Source organism: Phyllobates terribilis, unplaced genomic scaffold, assembly GCF_046119375.1.
Source record: "Phyllobates terribilis strain yellow unplaced genomic scaffold, ASM4611937v1 Scaffold_10__3_contigs__length_209671492, whole genome shotgun sequence".
NCBI classification, from domain to species: Eukaryota; Metazoa; Chordata; class Amphibia; order Anura; family Dendrobatidae; genus Phyllobates; species Phyllobates terribilis.
The window spans coordinates 51,673,814-51,694,589 of record NW_027362770.1 but is presented as its reverse complement, the minus strand read 5'-3'; positions in this window follow the sequence as shown (position 1 = coordinate 51,694,589).

Sequence of the window (20,776 nt, the reverse complement as noted above, 5' to 3'; positions counted from 1 at the left end):
CGCCAGACCGCTTACCTGGGAACGTCTACTAGTTACCTGCTTGTTACCTGCCTGTCACCTGCCTCGTCTGTCAGACCGCTCACCTGGGAGCGTCCACCAGTTTTCTGCCTGTTACCTGTCTGTCACCTGCCTCGTCTGTCTGACCGCTCACCTGGGAGCGTCCACCAGTTACCCGCCTGTTACCTGCTGTCTCCGTCAGCTCGCTCACCTGGGAGCGCCCGTCAGTTACCTGCCAGGTATCCGCCTGCCTGTCTACCCAAAGACTGTCCCCGTCACTTGCTGTGACCATCTGCCTGTCTACCCAGAGACTGTCCCCGTCACTTGCTGTGACCACCTGCCTGTCTACCCAGAGACTGTCCCCATCACTTGCTGTGACCACCTGCCTGTCTACCCAGAGACTGTCCCCGTCACTTGTTGTGGCTGCCTGCTTGCCTTCCCTGGGAGTCACCCGCTTCCTTACAAGGACTTCCCCCTTGTATTGAAGCTCAGAGGTTCCACCTCCCGGACCCGTAACAGTTTGCTCGGGCCATGGAACCCGGTGGCACCCAAGCTCCCTCACTCTCTGACCTATACCATGAAGTCTCCCATCAGAGATCCCAGCAGGAGTCCATCCTGAACCTCCTGCGGAATGTCAACTCCCACCTGGACTCACTGACTGCTCCACCAGCAACCACCGCTAGTGTCACGACTCGCACCCCGGCAGCGCCGCTGCCCACCAATACCATGGCATTCTGCCCCGGACCCCGGCTTTCTGCACCTCCTCGCTTCGGAGGCGACCCCGCTCAAGCTCGGGGCTTCATAAACCAGTGCACCCTGCACTTTGAACTCTTGACTCACCAGTTTATCTCCGACCGGGCCAAAGTACCATTCATCATGTCCCATCTCACTGGGGAGGCACTGGCATGGCTTAACCCCCTGTGGGAGAGAGGGGACCCCCTGGTGTCTGACCTGTCGTCTTTCCTCACTGCTTTCCGGAGAGTCTTCGATGAACCGGGACTAAAGACCTCATCTGCCTCCTCTTTGCTATGTCTCCGCCAAGGGAGTCTCACCGTGGGCCAATATGCCATACGGTTCCGCACCCTCGCTTCTGAGCTTGCCTGGGATAATGAGGCCCTGGTGTCCGTCCTCTGGGAGGGTCTTTCCGGTCGGATTAAAGATGAGCTCTCCGGTCGGGACATTCCTACATCCCTGGATGACCTGGTGTCGCTGGCTACCCAGATTGACATCCAGTTTCAAGAACGCACCAAAGAGACCACCCGTGAGAGAAGGTTTCCCCGCCTAGCTCCTACTTTCCAGAAACCTGTCTCCTCTTCTGTCACTCCCCGGGCGCACTCACCCGAGTCCATGCAGATCGACCAGACCAAGATGGTCAAATCTCGCCAAGAGTCACGCCGAGCCGAGGGGAGCAGCTTCTATTGTGGCTGTAAGGAGCACCTGATTCGTTCCTGCCCGGAGAGGCCGGGAAACTCCGGTGTCTAGGACCGCTCGGAGAGGTCGCCCTAGACAAAAATAAGTCCTCTCCAACCCTGACTTTGTCTGTATCTATCTCCTGGGGAGAGAACCGTCATTTTGAACTCGCCCACCTGGATTCTGGATCCGCTGGAAACCTCATCTCCCAGTCCCTGGTTGAGAAATACCGTATTCCCACCAAGTCTCTGGCTGAACCGTTGTCAGTCGCCTCCGTGGATCGAAGACTCCTTCCGGTGACCATCCTGCTCGTCACGGAACCCATAACCCCGCAGGTGGGAATGCTGCACTCTGAGGTAATCTCCTTCCATGTGTTGCCCGGACTCTCCCACTCCTTATTGCTAGGACTACCTTGGCTCCAGTCACATGAACCCGTGTTGAACTGGCATTCCGGTGAAGTACGCCGGTGGGGGCCGGTCTGCCATAAGACATGCCTGGTTCCGGTTCGTCCGGTTCGTCCTCCACCTACCCCCAGCTAATTTACCCGGTCTTCCGGCTCCTTACTGGCCCTATCCTGACGTCTTCGGTAAAAAGGAAGCAGAGACATTGCCACCTCATAGGCCATATGATTGCCCGATCGACCTGGTACCTGGCGCCACTCCACCCCGTGGGCGTATTTATCCGTTGTCTGTAGCTGAAACCCGGGCCATGTCTGAGTACATAGAGGAGAATCTGGCCAGGGGATTCATCCGGAAGTCTACTTCCCCGGCTGGAGCCGGATTCTTCTTTGTCAATAAAAGGATGGCTCGCTACGCCCCTGTATTGACTATAGAGGACTCAATCAGATCACGGTTAAAAATAAATACCCCCTTCCGCTCATTTCTGAGTTATTTGATCGCCTTAAAGGCGCCAGGATCTTTTCCAAGCTGGATCTACGTGGAGCGTATAAGCTGGTCCGTATCCGTCAGGGAGACGAGTGGAAAACGGCATTTAATACCCGGGATGGACACTATGAGTACCATGTGATGCCCTTCGGTCTCTGCAATGCTCCCGCCATCTTCCAAGAACTGGTCAACGACATCTTCCGTGACCTTCTTTACTCCTGCGTGGTGGTATACCTGGACGACATCTTGGTCTTCTCTCCGGATCTTCCCACACACCGGAGGGATGTTCGCCAGGTCCTGCTTAGGCTCAGGCAGAACCACCTCTATGCTAAATACGAGAAGTGCCTTTTTGAGCAGACCTCTCTTCCATTCCTGGGCTATGTTATCTCCCAGACAGGCTTGCGAATGGATCCCGAGAAGCTCTCTGCTGTCCTAAAGTGGCCCCGTCCGGAGGGCTTGAAGGCGATACAGCGATTCCTGGGCTTTGCTAATTACTATCGTCTCTTCATTCCTCACTTCTCGTCTCGGACTGCGCCCATATCTGCGCTCACCTGTAAGGGAGCAAATCCCAAAGTATGGCCACCCGAAGCTGAGGAGGCCTTACTTTCCCTGAAGCAAGCCTTCTCCTCTGCCCCAGTCATGCACCGTCCAGACTGTAATAAACAATTCTACCTGGAGGTTGATGCCTCCTCCTCCGGAGCCGGAGCGGTACTCACCCAAAAATCTTCTACCGGGAGAATGGTAACCTGCGGCTTCTTCTCCAAAATCTTCTCCTCGTCTGAGCGCAACTACTCCATAGGAGACCGAGAATTGCTAGCCGTCAAATTGGCGCTGGAGGAGTGGCGCTACCTGCTTGAAGGGGCTCTTTACCCTGTGATCATCTACATGGATCACAAAAATCTGGCATATCTCCAAAATGCCCAGAGACTTAATCTGCGTCAGGCCCGGTGGTCTTTGTCTTTTGCCCGCTTCGACTTCATCTTACATTTCCGCCCGGTGGACAAGAATGTCAAAGCTGATGCCTTGTACCGATCCTTCCTGTCCTCCGATCAAGAGGAGGAGCTTATGCACATCATCGACCCCTCCAAGGTGATGAATGTGGCCCCCTTGGATCTGACTCATCTTCCACCCGATAAGACGTTTATAGCTGTACCAGATCGTGAGAAGGTTCTTCGCTGGGGTCATTCTTCTAAACTAGCTGGCCATGCTGGCCAAAAGAAGACCTTCCTGCTCATTACCCGGCATTACTGGTGGCCTACCCTGCGTAAGGATGTTGTAGACTTCGTCGCGGCCTGTTCGTCTTGTGCCTGCAACAAAGTTCCCAGACATCTACCAGCCGGTCATCTTCTGCCCCTTCCCGTGCCCGCTGCTCCATGGCAGCACATTGCTATGGACTTTGTCACCGACCTTCCTGTTTCTGCCGGGTGTACAGTCATTTGGGTGGTCGCTGACCGCTTTTCTAAAATGGCCCACTTCATTCCCCTGCCTGGTCTCCCATCTGCACCCGAGCTGGCTAAGGACTTTATCCGCCACATTTTCCGTCTCCATGGCCTACCCCTCCACATCGTGTCGGATCGAGGGGTTCAGTTCACCTCACGCTTCTGGAGAACCACATGTAAGCTGCTGGACGTCACCCTGGATTTCTCCTCCGCTTACCACCCACAGTCCAATGGTCAAGTGGAGCGGATCAATCAGATCCTTACCAGCTACCTCCGGCACTTTGTTATTGCCCACCATTCTGATTGGGTGGACCTCCTCCCTTGGGCCGAATTCTCTTACAATAACCACAAGAGCGAATCCTCTTCCAAATCCCCGTTCTTTATTGTCTATGACCAGCACCCCCGGATTCCGTTTCCCGTCTCCGCCTCTGTGGACAACCCTGCTGCGCAGTCTCGTCAGCGAGTTTTCTACCATTTGGGAGAGTACTAGGTCCGCACTTCTTCAGTCCTCCGAGCGGATGAAGAACTATGCTGATAAGAGACGTCTGGATCCGCCTCAATTCCGTCCGGGAGACAAGGTTTGGCTCTCCTCCAAACATGTACGGCTCAAGATACCCTCCTACAAGTTAGGTCCTCGCTTTATCGGCCCATTCGAAATCCACAGGCAAATTAATCCAGTGGCCTACAAATTAAAACTCCCGGCCACCTTAAAGATTCCCAACTCCTTCCACGTATCTCTCCTCAAACCCGTTGTCTTTAACTCTTTTTACAACAATCCAGGTACTCCCCCTGCTCCGGTTTCCGCTGAAGACGTCTTTGAGGTAGAGAGTATTCTGGCCACCAAGAGGGTAAGAGGAAAGACCTTTTTTCTGGTAGATTGGAAGGGGTTTGGTCCTGAGGAGAGAACTTGGGAACCCAGGGAAAACATCAACGCCCCGCTTCTCCTTGAAAAATTTCTTTCTGGCCTAAAAAAGAGGGGGCCTAAGGTGGGGGTACTGTAGCATCGGCGTCTCTGCCCCTTGCTAGGCAGAGACGCCGTCCCTCTCACCTCCCCACTTCTGGCGCGGCGTCCTCCAGCGCTTCTCTCCCCGCTGCTTCCGGCACGCGCTTCTTCCCCGGCAGTGTGCTTAGGGTGCGCGCGCGCGTTCTCCCCCTCTCTTAAAGGGACCGCGCGCGCCGTCCTAAGGAGTCCCTGGCCAATTGCCGTTGGACCTCCCATATTTTAGGCACCTCCTCCAAAATGGAGGTGCCGGAGCAATGTTGTTTGCACTGTGTCTCACCTGTGCTTCAGCCCTCAGGTTCCGCTGCTAGCCTGACTTCTCGTCCTGCCTGCCAGCCTGTTACTTGCCTTGTCCGCCAGACCGCTCACCTGGGAGCGTCTACTAGTTACCTGCCTGTCACTTGCCTCGTCTGTCAGACCGCTCACCTGGGAGCGTCCACCAGTTATCTGCCTGTTACCTGCCTGTCACCTGCCTCGTCTGTCTGACCGCTCACCTGGGAGCGTCCACCAGTTACCCGCCTGTTACCTGCTGTCTCCGTCAGCTCGCTCACCTGGGAGCGCCCGACAGTTACCTGTCAGGTATCCGCCTGCCTGTCTACCCAGAGACTGTCCCCGTCACTTGCTGTGACCACCTGCCTGTCTACCCAGAGACTGTCCCCGTCACTTGCTGTGACCACCTGCCTGTCTACCCAGAGACTGTCCCCATCACTTGCTGTGACCACCTGCCTGTCTACCCAGAGACTGTCCCCGTCACTTGTTGTGGCTGCCTGCTTGCCTTCCCTGGGAGTCACCCGCTTCCTTACAAGGACTTCCCCTTTGTATTGAAGCTCAGAGGTTCCACCTCCCGGACCCGTAACAGAACACCAGTCTATCACCTGGGTTAATCTAAATCGAAAATGTGCTGGAGATGCAAATCCAGTGTGGGAAACATGACGCATATATTCTGGTCTTGTTCTCTATTACAAGAGTTTTGGAGAGAGGTAAACAAAACACTCAAGAATTTAGGCCTGATAGGCAGAGATTTAAATCTGAAAGAAATTCTACTCTCTTGTCCCTCCTCCAGCTTTTAAACTAAGAAACAGGATAATACTATCCAGAGATTTGTTGGGAATCTCTCTCAAGTAAAGCTAACAGGTCAAGCAAATTCTTATCCTCTCTTGCTGACAACTTTATCTTCCAAAAGGTAGGGGAGAAAACAAGGGGATCTGCTACTTTGGATCTAATCCTTATAAATAGGGAGGAAATGGTTGAGGAGGTAAAAGTGGCTGGAACCCTAGGAGGCAGCGATCATGCTATTATAGAATTTTGGATAACTAGAGGAGGAAGACATGTGAAGACTCAAACTTCAAGGTTAGATTTCAGAAAGGCAGATTTTAAGCGACTCAGAAAGAGAATAGGAGGGATCCAATGGCTGGATGTTCTTAAGGACAAAAATGTCCAGGAAGGATGGGAAATTTTTAAAAATGAAATTCTCAAAGCACAATCGTTAACAATCCCGAAAAGTAGGAAGAATGGGAAGCATTTAAGGAAACCAGGATGGATGAACACAGAACTTAAACACATGCTAAAAAGAAAGAAAAAAATGTTTATCAAATGGAAAGAGGGAGGCATATCTAAAGAAGATTATAATGCAGTCTGCAGATCCTGCAGGGCACGTATCAGGTTAGCTAAAGCTGACAATTAATTAAGGCTTGCAAGAGATGTCAAAAGCAATAAAAAAGGATTTTGGGGGTATGTCAATAGTAAAAGAAAAGTCAAAGATGCTATAGGATTTTTACAGGATGAAAATGGTGAAATGGTAAGAAAGGATGTTGAGAAGGCTGAACTTTTTAATTCCTATTTTGCATCTGTTTTCTCTCAGAAAGAAAATGTAACATCAACTGATCTTCACTGTCCTATTAAAGGAATAGAAGAATCCAAGTTATCTGTAAACAGAGAGATTGTGAGGGAATATTTGGATAACATAAATGAGTTCAAGTCTCCAGGTCCAGATGAATTACACCCCAGAGCACTGAAGGAAATAGTAGAAGAAATTTTAGAACCACTCTCCATAATCTTTGAAAATTCTTGGAGAACAGGAGAAGTCCCAGAAGACTGGAGAAGAGCAAATGTTGTTCCTATCTTCAAAAAGGGGAAGAAGGTGGACACAGGGAACTATAGGCCGGTGAGTCTGACTTCTATACCAGGAAAGATCTTTGAACAAATTATTAAACAACATGTATGTAAGTACCTGGATAAGAATGAAGTGATTAACCAGAGTCAGCATGGGTTTGTAACTAACAAGTCATGTCAGACTAACTTAATTTCCTTCTATGACAGAATCACTGACTGGGTGGATCAGGGAAATGCTGTAGATATAGTATATCTTGACTTCAGCAAAGCATTTGACAAAGTATCTCACACCATCCTTATTGAAAAAATTACCAAGTATGGAATGGACAAGGTAACTGTTAGGTGGATTCATAACTGGCTTAGTGATCGGACTCAAAGAGTGGTCATAAATGGCTTCACATCCAGTTGGATGAATGTCTCAAGTGGGGTGCCACAGGGCTCTGTTCTGGGACCTGTATTGCTCAACATCTTTATCAATGATTTAGATGAGGGAAAATGAGGGTAAACTGATTAAATTTGCTGATGACACAAAGCTAGGAGGGATAGCTAATACTAGAGAAGAGAGAGAGGATTCAAAAAGACCTAAATAAACTGGAGCAGTGGGCAGTAACTAACAGAATGTTTTTTAACAGGGAAAAATGCAAAGTACTACATCTGGGCAATAAAAATGAAAAAAGCTTATACAAAATGGGAGGAATAGAGCTAAGCAACAGTACATGTGAAAAAGACATAGGTATACTAATAGATCATAGACTGAACATGAGTCAACAGTGTGATGCAGCAGCAAAAAAGGCAAATACAATTCTGGGATGTATTAACAGAAGCATACAGTCTAGATCACGTGAAGTCATTATCGGTCTTTACTCCTCTTTGGTCAGACCTCATCTGGAATACTGCGTCCAGTTTTGGGCACCACATTTTAAAAAAGACATCGACAAACTGGAGCAAGTTCAGAGAAGAGCGACCAGAATGGTGACCGGTCTGCAAACCATGTCCTATGAGGAACGGTTACAGGATTTGGGAATGTTTAGCTTGCAAAAAAGAAGACTGAGAGGAGACTTAATAGCTGTCTACAAATATTTCAAGGGCTGTCACATTGTAGAAGGCTCATCTTTATTCTCATTTGCACAAGGAAAGACTAGAAGCAATGGGATGAAACTGAATGGGAGGAGACACAGATTCGATATTAGAAAAAACTTTTTGACAGTTAGGGTGATCAATGAGTGGAACAGGCTGCAACGAGAGGTGGTGAGTTCCCCTTCAATGGACGTCTTCAAACAGAGGCTGGACAGCCATCTGTCTGAGATGATTTAGTGAATCCTGCTTTGAGCAGGGGGTTGGACCAGATGACCCAGGAGGTCCCCTCCAACTCTACCATTCTATGATTCTATGACCCACTCACCTTAATGATTGCGCAGCTAAGCATCTAAGTCCAATACACTGGAAAAGTCCTGTTTCTCCAACGCACTCAGAATGGATAGATAAAATCAGACTACTATACAGAATGGAAGAAATTTCCAGTTGGAAGACACATACGCATGCATTATTTTTAAAATCCTGGTCACCGTGGATACAAAAATATAGCCCTAAAATATAAATGCCCATGCTTTAAGTCTTTTAGGTCTAACTATCTAGTTCTACATCTGGTAAAATAGTGTTATACTTACTTATTAAATAGTTCAGCCATTGCTATAAGTTGGTATAACCTATCTTAAATAATATTATAAACTAACCCTGTTTTGGACATTTATTATTATTATAATGATAGTCTAGATGAGAAATATTTCCTTTGGTACGCTCTTACTATTATCTAGACTTCAAACTCAATCTTGATAATACTTGTACTATTTTGTGTTTGTTTACGTGTTAGTCATGATTCACAATTCTCATTGTAGAAACTCCATACAATGTTAAAAATTTCAACAAATAAAGAATTATAAAAAATAAAAAAAATATATATATATATTGAACTTTTAACCCCTTAATAACATCTGACGTACTAATACGCGTCTGTGCCCTGGGAATTAAGAGCCAGACCCGTATTAGTACGTCATCGCGATCGCGCGCGCACACAGGCTGTGCGGGCGCGATCGCCGCCGGGTGTCAGCTGATTGTCACAGCTGACACCCGGTACTATGTGCAGGGAGCGGTCCTGCACCGCTCCCAGCACATTAACCCCTGCGATGCTGCAATCGAATTCGATCGCAGCCGATCACAGCATTGCGGGGGCAAGGGGAGGTGATCGCAGATACTCACCTCCTCTTCCGGCTTCCAGCGCTGTCTGCAAAGGCTTCCCGGGTGTTGCCATGACGACCCGATGTCGTCATGACAACATCCAGGTCACCAGACAGCAGGAAGATTGTTTGGACATGCGCAGTGCATCTCCAAACAATCTTCTCACTGTGCAGCGCTGATAGCCTGTATGACACAGGGATGGTGCTGCATTCCTGTGCCATGCAGGCGATCAGAGAAAAAAAAGTGAAAGTCCCATAGTGGGACAAAGTAATAAAGTATAAAAACTGTCAGTAAGTGAAAAAAAAAAAATTGCAAAAATATAAAAAATAAATAAATAAAATAATCCACCAAAAATAAAAATATAATGTACCCATCAATAAATATTATTATAAAAAAAAAAATAAAAAAAACAATAAAAGTACACATATTTCGTATCGCCGCGTCCGGAACAACCTGACCTATAAAACTGTCCCACTAGTTAACCCCTTCAGTGAACACGGTAAAAAAAAAAAACGAAGCAAAAAACAATGCTTTATCACCATACTGCCAAATAAAAAATGGAATAACACGCGATCAAAATGACGAATATAAATAGAAATGGTACCGCTGAAAACGTCATCTCGTCCCGCAAAAAACAAGCTGACATACAGCTCCATCAGCCGAAAAATAAAAAAGTTATAGCTCTCAGAATAAAGCTATGCTAAAAAATATTTTTTTCTATAAAATTGCTTTTATTATGTAAAAGTGCAAAACATAGAAAAACGATATAAATGTGGTACCGCTGTAAACGTACTGACCCGAAGAATAAAGCTGCCTTATCACTTTTACCACACACGGAACAGAATAAAAAAAAAAAAAACAATTCCTGAATTGCTGGTTTTTGTTTATTCTGCCTCCCAAAAATCGGAATAGAAAGCGATCAAAAAATGTCACGTGCCTGAAAATGGCACCAATAACAACGTCAACTCATCCCGCAAAAAACGAGCCGTCACATAACTGTCTGCCAAAATCTGGAAAAATTATAGCTCTCAAAATATGGCAATGCAAAAACTAGATTTTACAAAAAATGCGTCTTTTTGTGTGTGACAGCTGTCAGTCATAAAAACCCCATATGATTCTGGTATTGCTGTAATCACACCGACCCGAAGAATAAAGTCGTCTAATCACTTATACCGCACGAGGAACGGCGTCAAAAATAAACTCTTGCGTTAGGATTGGGCTAGGGTTAGGGCTGGGTTTGGGGTTAGGGTTGTGCTAGGGTTAGGGTTGTGCTAGGGTTAGGGTTGTGCTACGGTTAGGGTTGTGCTATGGTTAGGGTTGTGCTACGGTTAGGGTTGTGCTACGGTTAGGGCTGGGGTTGGGGTTAGGGTTGGGGTTAGGGTTGTGATGGGGTTGGGATTTTTTTCAAAAGTAAGAAAAAAGATGACGATATGGTGACTAGTGTTGAGCGCAAGTGCTCGCTACTTGAGTTTGCATCGGGTGCTCTGGTATGCATTGAGTATCGTGGGTATTTGAGTGACATGCTCGAGTCTCTGCCCCATATGCTTCGCGGCCAAAAAAACTTTACGGAGATTGCCTGCCATGCACGAGCGATCCCCGCATGGCTTTTTTTGGGTGTCTAATAACCGTGAAACATCCGGAGCAGGGACTCGAGCATGTCACTCGAGCACACGCTGTACATGGTACATACCTGAGTACCCGATGCAAACTCAAGTAGCGAGCACTTGCGCTCAAGACTAATGACAACTTATTCAATATGATGACCTAATGTAAACAAATTCTGTGTCGTACCTCTGGGTTCAAAATGTTCACTATACACCTTAATAAAATCCTTGAGGGGTATAGTTTCCAAAATGCGGTCACTTGTGGGGGAGCTCCACTGTTTAGGCACATCACGGGCTCTCCAAACGCGACATGGTGTCCGCTAACAAATTGAATGGAAAATCGGCTCAAATTGTTAGCGGACGCCATGTTGCGTTTGGAGAGCTACTGCGTGCACAAACATTGGAGCTCCCCCACAAGTGACCCCATTTTGGAAACTAGACCCCCCAAGGCACCTATCTAGATGCATAGTGAGCACTTGGAACCCCCAGGTGCTTCCCAAATTGATTCGTAAAAATGAAAAAGTGAAAAAAAAAACACTTTTTCATATTTATGAATCAATTTGTGAAACACCTGGAGGTTCCAAGTGCTCACTATGCATCTGGATAGGTGCCTTGGGGGGTCTAGTTTCCGAAATGGGGTCACTTGTGGGGGAGCGCCAATGTTTGGGCACACTTGCCAGTATTACTGCTAGATGTGGACTAAATCTAAAAGACATACTTGAGTCTAGTCATTACCAACCAACTCAAAGGTGCCTGACTTCTTCTGTTCCACTACCCATTTCTGTGCACAATGTGGCAATGGTGTTGCTTGTCCAAATATTGAACATGCTACAAGTTTCTCCAACACGGCGAGTACAAGAAATTATACCATCACTCATCACATTACTTGTTCCACACGGGCTGTGGTGAAATATGCCCATGTCCAAAAGTGTACGTGGGGCTTACAACACGCGAACTAAGGCTATGTGCCCACATAGTGTTCTTGTAGCGTTTTTGCGGCGTTTTTATGGCCGCGAAAATGCTTTCAAAACCGTCTGCCATGCAAAGCAATGTGAATTCGGACGTGCTGTGCACATGATGCGCTAATTAGCGCGCTGAATTCGCATTGCGTTTCAAAATGCAGCATGACCATTTTTACTGCGATTACGCCGCAAATTCACGGCCATTGAGGAACATTGAAATGCAGCAAACCTGCAGGTATATGTGGATTTGCTGCGTTTCAATTAAATTCAATGGCCACGAATTTGGGGCGTAATCTCGGTGCATGTGGTACCCATGATGAAGAGGAGACTACAACTCCTCTTCATCCCGGCTACCACGCGGTGAAAAAAAGAAATAAAAAAGTTAAAAATAAAAAAAACTGTAAACTCACCTCTCCGGTCTCCTCCCAGCCGCGTCCTCTCTGCTCGGCGTCCCGCGGTGTACCTGCAGGACCTGCGGTGACGTTATTTAATCAGCTGATGGTCACGCGACCGCTGACGTCAGCGGTCAGGTGATGGTCGCGTGACCATCAGCTGAGAAAATGACGTCACCGCAGGTCTTGCAAGTACACCGCGGGATGCCGAAGAGAGAGGACGTGGCCGGGAGGAGACCGGAGAGGTCAGTATACAGGTTTTTTTTATTTTTAACTTTTTAATTCTTTTTTTTACTATAGATGCAGCATTTAAAGCATCTAAGTTGGTCACACAATATAAATCCATGCCAGTTACATGAATTTATATTGTGTGACCAACTTGTCAAGCACTTTTCCAAGTGATGCTCAAAATCGCTTGGAAAAGTGCTTGAAAAAACGCATGCAAAAACGCATGCGAAAACGCTGAAAAAACGCTTCTCTCTGGCAGAAAAAACGCATGTAAATCTGCATGCGTTTTTTTCTGCCAGACAGAGGCAAAAACGCTCTACATCAAATCTGCATTGTGGGCACTAACCCTAAAAGTGAGAGTAACGCAAACATGTTTGCGACATTACAGCAGCAAATAAAGAAAACAACATAGATTGTCTCAAACCAATACCAAAACACTTTAAAAGTCACCATCATTGTGATGCCACACTTTCAAAAATGAGAGGCATTGACTGGTGTTCATGGAGGGACTCTTGATACTGTGCAGCCAATGGGATTAAATGAAGTTTGCAGTTTTGCATCATTCCTCTAAGTTTTAGTTCCTTGATTCAAAAATGTATTTCCTTGATTTACCTGTTCTCTTTTTAACAATTTTAACTTGATTTTATACCTTCTTTCACTTATCTATTGTTATTTGTTACACAATAAAGATTTTGTATTTGTATATATATAAAATATTCTTGATGTTTTTCTAACAACTATTGTGACGGTACAGTGTAAAATCTTAATTAGCCAGAAGATTAGATTTGTTAATCCAAGAGAAATACCTTATTGCGTTTTATTACAGATTGCTGGCTGTGTTTTATTAATGTTCTGCTTGCTCGTCAGTTTATGTACACTACTTTAACTTGTAAAGTGTCCAGCATTCCACTAATCTCATTAGTATCTCAGGAGCCTCTAACCACTGTTCAAAAATCGTCTAGGCCCTTTGTGTAAGTGTTGAAAGAAGATTCAATGGAGCCTTCACCTCACATGTAGACCCAGGTGATGCTGTCAACCTGAGAAAGATACCTCTACTAATGCACACTTAGCTTTGGCGGGGGGAGGATGAAAGCAGTTCTGCCCATTCAGGGAGCTGAGCTCAGAGAAGCAGAAGGGACATGTGTTTCTGTAGCTGTGAGACTTGAAACAGAGATTGGAGAAAGATTTTACAAGGAGAATGAGAGACATCCTTCAGGACAGCAGATGGATTGCATGGCATGCAAAGGGACACAGATTTGAATTCTATATGATTCTAGCATAAGAGTACGGCCCTGACTGGAAAGATACAGATCTGCTCCATTAACCATCAGAGACACATGGATACATTTTAGGGAGACTAGGGAGGGACGAGGAAGTCAACTGGACCAATGGATATGTTGTTTGGGGTTGCCAGGAGGGACCCACCGGTCACCTGAAACCCATGGAGACATTTGGAGAAGCCAGATTGGCACCCGCCGGTCATCTGGCTCCAAAGAAATTTGTGGAGAGGCCAGGTTGGGACCCTTGGGTCTCCTGACCTTGTACCTTGATGGACTGCTAGCTTCCTAAGCTTGCTGCTACCTCCTCTCTGTGGGGGCCCAACTGAAGAGGGGGGGCCACTGATTGAGGTAGTCGGCCCTGAAAGTCTCCAAAGTCGCAGCTGGTCTATCCCAGGCAGACGGAGAAGGAAGGGTAAGACTGTGTAATGTTGTACCATCTTGGGTATTTGCTGGGACTGTTCTATGTGTTTACTGTCCTCTTTGTGGTTCAATAAAGTATTGCCACGCTGTTTTACCCTCACCCTGTGTTGCCTGAGTAGCGTTACGCCCATTTTGTTTTTCAGTTTTCTGAATAATCTTTGTTTTTTTTCCAGAGCACATATGAAGAAATTCTACTAACATACGAGAGGAATTTTGTCTATTATTATTATAGTCATTTATACATAGTCCTTTTGTCATTGTTAAAACCGTTTTTTCCTTATTATTTTCTATCATGTTTCATTCATTCAGCGTTCTTTGGTAGTTGCGCATGCGCATCTTCGACCAGCAGGTCCTTTTCCTCACCGCGTCTATATCCAAGCCCGGACCGGGACACGTGACCGGATCTCGATCATGTGTTTAGTTATATTTGTTTTACCTGCATCCTTATGACCTATATCAGATGTTATTATTCTCCTGGAATATATGAAATACTGCATCTCCTCCTGCTGTTATTGTCGCCTTAGTGTTTGCTCACTGTGTCTTTTTATATTTAATATTCTTTTGTAAAATAATAAAAAAAAAAATTTGAGCTATAATTTTTTTGTGAATAGTTTGACAAAGTCATTGGAAAAGTACTGGAGGGGAGATATGTTTCACTGAGGCTATAAGCTTCAGTGAGTTGAAACCTAGAAGTTTGCTCCTGCACACTGTGTCTAGGGGTTAATCAGTCATTTTTAATGGACTAGGATTTCATATGAACAACTGTATAGCGGGTGGGAGGCTGTTCACCATATCTCCACCCCAGGGTGTGGCCTGCAATATAAATAGCCAGCCTTTTGAATCATGTGTGTTCAGTATCTGGAGAGGCAAACTCCAGAGAGAGGAGTTTGTGGTTTTGTGCTAATCTGAACTATGTGTTTTGCTAAACCTGAGAGGCCGGACCCCGACAGGTGTAAGGACTGTGCTGTACATTTTCTCTTGCATTGCCGTTATGCCCGAAGGGCTGTGTTTATTTTTATGAACTCTATAATGGTTTATGTCATTTAATAAACCAATAAGAAATTTAAAGAGACAGCGTTCCGTGTCTATCTTCGTGTGCAGCCAAGTGAGCCAATCTACCACAATAGGTTTATCACCCTCATACCAAGCATAGGAGCATGGTTTCACTATGAATTGTGAATCATGGCCATGGGAAGCAGAGCGGACAATCTCTTCCTCCCATTTGTTCGATGACCCCCCACTGAGCAGAGAGTCTGCAGCCACCTCCTTTGATGTGGTCAGTATGAATGTGAAACAACAGGTTTGTGTGGTTACAATTTTCTGTCCCTTTCTAAGTAGGCTCTTCCTGACTTCAAAGCAACGGTCAATTCCACATGGCCAATATCCCAGCCTTTCAAGGTCACATTAAAAGATAAGAATATTGGGATATCAGTAACAGGTGTAGATTCTATTGATATGGGAGACATATTTTTGGCATTGTGATGCAGTGCTGAACGCAACACATTCACTTGTGTTACTGTGCGACCTGCCCATTAGGCTAAAATTATTATCGGCCAGGTGGGTAGAGTTGCATATGAAATGTCTCATATGAATGGAAAACTATAATCATAGGAAATATGACGGTAATATCTTCAGCTTGGGACCTCCAAGGTGGGCAAATATCTTTAAAATCAGGGAGCTCATAATTTTTGGTACTTGAACTTGCATCTTATCTACCGGCCCCAATCTGAAGTCACCTGGGAGATAAAGCGTGCTGTAAGAACTACGCCATTTTCTAAATGGAGTGCACCCCTTAACAAGATCTGCGCCATTCCTATGACAACAGGTATAGCAACTTTCTTTTGTGTAATTGTTTTAATTTTTAGGTGACTGTTAGTGAAGAGTGAGCACTAAAATGCTCGAGTGCTCAGGACTCGAATCGAGCAGGTCGGACGATCGGACAGGCTCGACTATATAATGGAAGTCATTGGGAAACTCAAGCATTTTTTCAGAAGACACTAACAGGAGGGCTGGTGGGCCAGGAAAATCGGTTAAACTAATGGAAACAGCACTATAATAGAATGGGAACAGCACCAGGAAGATGCCTGGATGCATCTCTGACTCCCAGGTTGCTGCTGGGAACAATGTTTTCAGAATATTACACAACTTTTACGGACGACAATAAAACATACAAAACTGAAGATAAAATCGATTTTACAGGAAAAAATGTTAGGAAACATTCTTTCCTGTATAATGACTTGTATATGAGGCAAAATTTAAAAGAGAAAAAAAAAACTGCCTCCTCCAACCCTTAATAGCCAGGCCATCCCTCACAGTATTTCCCATCGCCTATGACTACAGTAGATGGAGAAATAAAACCATACTCACCAGTAGTCACCGGTAAATGTCATTTTAACATTTTACTACTTTATCTGGGCATGTGCTCTGTGTGTGACATGGATCGGTCAGACACATTCTGTTTAATTTAAGAAGGAGGGACTCTGAAACTCACAAAGCCTATGCGGGCATTGCAAGAACTGCCAAAAATTAGAAGGAAGAGGGACTCCGATACACTCCTCTGTATTAGATATAAAGGAGGGCCTCATACACATTCTGTCAAAGTTGTTAGGTAGAATCATAAAGCCTATGTACTAAGTGAAAGGGCTGCCAAAAATTAGGAGGGACTGCAATACATCCTGGAAGACATGTAAAGGAGGGCCTCATAAAACATTTTTTCCCATTTTTAAGGAGTGGGACTCCTAGACTGGTAAAGTGTATGCACTTAGTGCAAGGGCTGAAAAACATTTACCCCTGGGTGGGTATACGTATATGTATGTAAGAGAATTGTAGAGGTAGGGCTCATACACATCCTGTAAAAATTATGAAGGAGGGCATCATACACACAAAAATTAAGAGCATGATGACACTCTAAAAATTTGGAATGAGGGCCGCCTGGTGACCCTCTAAAAATTTGGTACGAGAGCAGCATGATGATCATAAAAAAAATTGAAGCGAGGGCAGCCTGATGCCCATCTAAGAATTTGGAGAGAGGGCCACATGATGACCCTCTAAAAATTTTTAGTGAGGGACGCATTATGACCCTCTAAAGTTTTGGAGCGAGGGCCCCATGATGACCCTGTTGATATGATGGAGAAGGACAAGAAAAAGAAGAAAAAATGTACCCTTTTTTGGGTGGGAAGGAGTGCATGGTAATACACCAGAAAAAAAAGGAACATTTGAATTGGCTTTATGTTCCACTGCTGTCATCCGGTGGAGTTGAGAAGTGTGGGCCAATCCAATCCTTGTTCATTTTTATAAAAGCCTGTAAGCATTTTCAGTTGACAGGCGGATATGCCTATCAGTTATTATGCCACCGGCGGCATTAAAAACCCGCTCTGACAAAACGCTAGCGGAAGGGCAGGCCAGCATCTCCAAGGTGTACAGAGACTGCTAATGCCATGTGTCCAGCTTGGATACCAAATAGTTATACGGCACAGAGGAATCACAGAGGACGCTGCTACGGTCGGCTTGGAACTCCTTCACCATCTTCCAAAAATGTTCCCTCCTTGTCAGACTACCCCACGCATCATGGCTTGAGCACTGGGAGGGTCTAATTAAACTGTCCCAGACCTTTGATAGTGTTACTCTGTCTCTGTTGGACCCTCATCTCTCTTCCTTGGCTGCCCAAGAAATTATGACCTCTGCCGCCAGCGTTCGTTGTCAGATGGGATTTTTTGTACTAATTGTTTGATTAAGGCTTTCTGGTATTGCACCATTTTACTAGCCCTCTCCACCGCAGAAAGGAAAGATGGAAAGTTCTCCTTGTAGCATGGGTCGTGAAGAGTGAACAACCAGTAACCAGTGTTGGATGAAATGCGTATAATGCGAGGGTCACGGGAAAGGCAGCGGGACATAAAATCAGCTTTGTGTGCCAGACTCCCAACAGGCAAGACTTCCCTGTCCCCACCAGGATGACTCTCCATCTTCTACTCCTTCTTCCTCTCCTCCTTTTCAGCCCACCCACAAGGAACAGATGGGATGAAGCTGGTGTGGGTAGAATCTTCTGTATTAAGGGGCAACCATCTCCTGTTACTCCTCCTCAGCCTTTTCATTATCACCCAATCCTGCACAGAGAAGATGAGATGAGGTTGGGCTGGGTAATATCAACCTATGTACTTTCTTCCTTCATCTCCACCTGGTCCACATGCAAAGCTTCCTCTTTAATTGTGAGCAGTAAGCGTTTGAGTAGACACAGAAGCGGAATGGTTACACTGATTCTGGAGTCATCACCCTTCACCCTCTTCTGTTGATTCCTCAAAGTTTTGTTGAACCTCACAGATGTCAGACATTCATTCCCACTTGTCAGTTGTTATGCGTCAAGGCTGACCAGAATACAGATGGGCATGTTGTAGCTGGTATTCAACTACATCCCTCTGCGGCTCACAAAGCCTTGCAAACATGTGTAATGTGGAGTTCCAGTGCAGGATAACGTCGCACACCAGTCGGTGAGCTTACACTTGCAACTGCAGCACTGCCAGACCAGCGGCAGCTGTAGCTGACTTGCTGAAATGGACTTGTGGCGTACCTTCACAAGTAGCTCAAACTAATCTGGGTAAGTTTTCAGAAACCGCTGAACCACTATGTTGAGGCATGCATGGCACGTGTGCGAGCTTGCCATAGGCAAATTACTACAAGATGGGGACCAGGATGGGGCATTACTACAAGATGAGGACCAGTTCAAAAGGTTTATAGAAAAAAAATGGTATCACTAAAAATGTCACTTTGTCATGCAAAGAATGCGGCCCCCCCAAATTCAATTCTTTCCCATATGTGGCCCATATACCCAGCTGAGTTTGAGACCCCTGGGTTAAGCAATAGGTCCTACATGTGGTCACTATATCAACCTTATAGGAAATCTCTAGGTGAGGGCTGATATATAGAAAATAGCAGAAATAAAGGAGAAATGTTTACAAGAGTATTCCACAAATAAAGACTCATAGTGGGGACAAACATGGTCTTTCATGAACGCAACCAGTAAGTCCAAGACTAAGCAGCTGGGTATCAGGGATCACACAAACCTGTATGCAACTAGTATTTTCTGTAATGGTATATGTAACCATAAAAGCACTAATCTGTGTCTTACCAAATTTAATCAGGTCCCTGTGTAAGGGAAACCTTATCAAAGAGCCCCTGGTTGTATATTACAGGCCCCAACCAAGAAGAGAACCATAGTTGTGATACAGTAATGGGTATTCAGTTATGGCAGGTAGACTGCCAACTGAGGTGAGGCAGGTAGGAAAGACCTGAGGACATGGGGAGCACGCTCCTATAAACGCCTCCTGAGATGCCTCTAAATTCCTATTGGTTACTGTGAAGACTCGTGGTCTCCCGTAAGAATAACACTACTCAGACAACACAGGGTAAGGGTAAACCAGTGTGGCAATACTTTATTGAACCACAAGCGGACAATTAACAGATAGAACGGTCCCAGCATATACCCAAGATGGTACAACATTACAGTCTCACCCTTCCGCTGGCCCGCCTGGGATAGAACTGCAACTTTGGAACTTTCAGGGCCAACAACCTCAACTAGTAGTCCCCCCGCTTCTGGCCAGCCCCCAACCTAGAAGAGGTAGCAGAAAGTTTAGGAAGCCGACAGTCCATCGAGGTACAAGGCCAGGAGACCCAAGGGTCCCACTCTGGCCTCTCTGAGAGTTTCCATGGGGGCAGATGACCGGCTGGTTCCAATCTGGCTTCTCCGAATGTCTCCATGCGCTATATCTTTCGGCGGAAGTTTCCTTTGTCTGTGACACTATTTAAGTGCATTAATAAACCAGAAATCCCAATTACATCAAAATAAAGGTTGTACGGTCCGATTTCCTGAGATCTCGTTAAAAAAAATCTTAATATGTTGAGTGCAAAAGGCATAGAAGAGAGTTGGGTTTCACGCACAATATCAACTTTCTTTATTTTAGTCAGTGTCTAATACATAAGATTTCATGGTATTGCAGTCTTGTAACAACAGGAGGCATGTAAGGTTTATGGCAGGGCCCGAGTGATACCGTGGCCAATATTCGGCTTCGGGTCATAATTGCAATCATTGGCGCTATGCAATCACAGGGTGCCAATGGGGATAGAAAGGAATCACTCTCCCTCAAATAAACATCTAAATGCTGTAGTCATTATTGACAGCAGCATCTGAGGGGTTTAACCGCTTTATGACATGCAAGTTTACATTGTATCATATGTCGTGTCCCTCCCTGCCTTTGATGTGGGCTTGCAAGCCAAGCCCACATCTTTCCCAGCAGATGATGGCTGAAGTATACAGTCTTCATCTGCCTCTAACAGCTGTGGGTGGAGCAGAAGTCCATCCACTGCTGTTTACATGTTAAATGCTGCGCTCAATCTCAGACTGTGGAAATTTAAAACACTCTGAAGCAGGGAGGTGGGGAGGGAGACAGCTGGGGGTCTGCTTAAGACTCTCCTGTGAAAGGTGTTCATTTGAGACCGTGATTTTGGTTATGCATGCAGTTATGTATAGCACAAACGATCAGATGACAGCAGCATCAAGTCACCTAAGGGACAAATGCAGCTAAATAAAAAATTAGTAAAAAAATATGAAAAAAATAAAATGGTTCAAATCATACCCCTTTTTGCCCCATTAAAAATAAAAGCAAAAAAACCCCAAACCTCACATTTTGTATAACTGCGGTCGCAAAGATATAAAATAACTTAATTCGATCGGTAAACGGCGTAACGAGAAAAGAAAAAAAAAAAACGCCCCAATTACATTTTATTGGCAGCCGCAACATTGCAATACAATGCAACGAGAAG